General features: G+C 35.7%; 1 non-coding gene across 1 annotated transcript; it reads left to right on the plus strand.

Moving 5' to 3' along the window:
* Positions 1-701: 701 nt before the first annotated feature.
* LOC133792842 (small nucleolar RNA R71) lies at positions 702-808 on the plus strand. The gene has a single exon (XR_009874313.1). It is a non-coding gene; the product is annotated as a small nucleolar RNA R71 (small nucleolar RNA).
* Positions 809-2,677: the final 1,869 nt, after the last annotated feature.

A 2,677-nucleotide genomic window follows, 5' to 3' on the forward strand; every position in this document is an offset into this window, starting at 1 on the left:
TTCTCCAAACTTTTTATGGATGCTTGGGTAGTTTGCTGAAACTGAAGCATATTTGTAGCAATTGCATTGATTAAATATTCAATGGAAGGTTTGGCACTTGGTGGTGGAGCAGCTTGCGGTGCTTTTGATGGTCTAGGTACAAAATTATGTTGAGACCGCTGTTGCAAAGTGAAACCAGGTGGTCTCGCAGGTGTAGATTGTGAAGCAACTTGTTGTTGATTCCCATAACGAAGATTTGGATGATCACACCAACCAGGATTATAAGTTTGTGAAAATGGTTCATAGTACATTTGACGTAATTGACCAGGGAAATTTCCTACAACATTAACACCTCAGTTTCTCCCTCAAATAGAGTAGTGCAAGTTTCAGAAGCATGCCCCACAACTTGACATATTCCACATGATTCCACATGGTTGCACCTGTTGGCCTAAAGCAAGTTGTTGTACCACTGCAGTTAATTGGGCCAATTGTTGACCAAGCTGATTAACATTAGAGGTGCTCACTTCATTAGCTGATTTGGGTGATGGAGTAGATCTTGGAAAATGCCAAACTGTTGTGAATTAGCAGCCATATTAGAAATGAAGCTTCTAGCTACAGCAAGAGTCTTATCAACTAGTGCACTCCCACTTGTTACATCAATCATACTCATATCCAGTGATTGTAATCCTTCATAAAAGTACTGGATAAGGAGTTGTTCACTTATCTGATGATGAGGGAAACTAGCACACAACTGCTTAAATCTCTCCCAATATTCATACAAAGACTCCCCTGTATATTGCCTTATATCGCAGATCTCTTTCCTTATGCTTCCAACTTTAGATTCTGAAAAATATCATTCCAGGAACATAGTCTTCAAACCATTCCAGGTTTCAACAGTACCAGGTGGAAGATAGTACAACCACTCTTTAGCTGCATCCTTCAGGGAGAAAGGAAAAGCTCGCAGCTTAATTTGTTCTTCAGTCACTGCAGCAGGTTTCATACTAGAACAAACAATATGAAACTCCTTTAAATGTTTATTCGGGTCCTCACCGGGCAGCCCATGGAAAGAAGGCAATAAATGGATGAGGCCCGACTTCAACTCAAAGTTAACATCCAAAGGTGGATACTGGATGCAAAGCGGTTGTTGGTCAAGATCTGGCGCTGCCAACTCTTTCAATGTCTTTTGTTGGGCCATTGTTCTATAGGATCGAACTGAATTTTCAGAATCAGATTCGTTGTCAAACGGTAATGACACTTTAACCGGATTGACTTTTGGAGCAAGACATTGAAAGCGTGGACTATCGGTGATAGTCCTTGAAGAACGAGAATCTGACGATGACTAAAGATATTGTTTAAGCCTAAATAAACTTTCTTCGGTATCGTCTTCACCAGACATATACACCTGAAATTTCCACAGTAAAAATTAATTAGTCACAAATAAATAAATTTGAATAATAAAGAGAAGAACAATAGTCCATGGCAACGGTGCCAAAAATTTGATGGATGTCGTATGCCGTATCAAATTTAATTATTGATTTTACTAGTTCCTTATACCAACTATTTTAGTATAGTGATAAATAAGGGTCGAACCCACGAGGACTATCATTCACTTAATTATTCAATAATTAACACTAAAACTTAAAAGGGGGATGTCGATTTTTAACTCAAAATTAAATAATATAAACTAGAAAGAAAATAAAGACTAATATTACGATATTAAGAAATAGTTAAAGGTTAATCTCCACCCTCAACAATCATTCCTAATCACTAATAATAAATATTATTCAAATTTCTCAATTAAACTATTAACCCCACAGATAACGCTGAAGCAGTCAATTATCCCAGTCTCCCTATTATAAGTAATCAAGGCGAAGCGCTCAATAATTAACTCTTTTAACTAAGCAATAAATCTATGAAGCATACAATCTATTTAACTTAGATAAAGCATTAAGTCCTATGGAAACAAGTTAATCTAGGCAATAAATTAATGAAGCATATAATTCATTTAACCTAGGTTCTATTTTTCATCACAATCAACAATTCTTTTGACATCACTATCAATTGCAATTCATCACATACACTTAGAATCCTAAACTATTAGGGGAGTAGTAATTCTAAGATGGCAATTGAATAATGTAAAACCTTAATTAGTTGGCCACCTAACAAGCAATCACAAAATTCATAACATTCAATTGGAAAAATAGAAACAATTTAATATTGAGAGAAATTAAAGAATAATATTCATTATCAACAATCAAGAATTCATGTCTTGGGTTTTGAATTAACCCTTAACCTAAAAAGAACCTACCCCATAATATTAATAGTAATCATAATCACAAACATAATTATAATTAAAATTAAAGAGATTAAGGGAAGAAAAGAAATTAGATTGATGAATAATAATGTTGTAGTCTTCTCTCCAGCCCTTTCTGACTCTTTTTCTCTCCTAAACCGTAATAAAAAACCTCCTCTAATTAACCCTAATAATCTTTTATAGTCTCAACTAAATTCTAATTAAAAATCTGAAAACAACGTCGCAAGCCGCGGCCTGCAAAATTCACGTCGTGGCCTAAAACAAAATATGTGCAGAAATTGGTCACGCAGGCAGCGCCCTGACTCACTAGGTAGCGGCCTGAAAAAATTGGGCAGTGGCCCGTCTGGAACAGAAAATCTGAAACGTCAATTTCAATTAAAGGGC

This window comes from Humulus lupulus, chromosome 7 (genome assembly GCF_963169125.1).
Source record: "Humulus lupulus chromosome 7, drHumLupu1.1, whole genome shotgun sequence".
In the NCBI taxonomy this organism is placed as follows: Eukaryota; Viridiplantae; Streptophyta; class Magnoliopsida; order Rosales; family Cannabaceae; genus Humulus; species Humulus lupulus.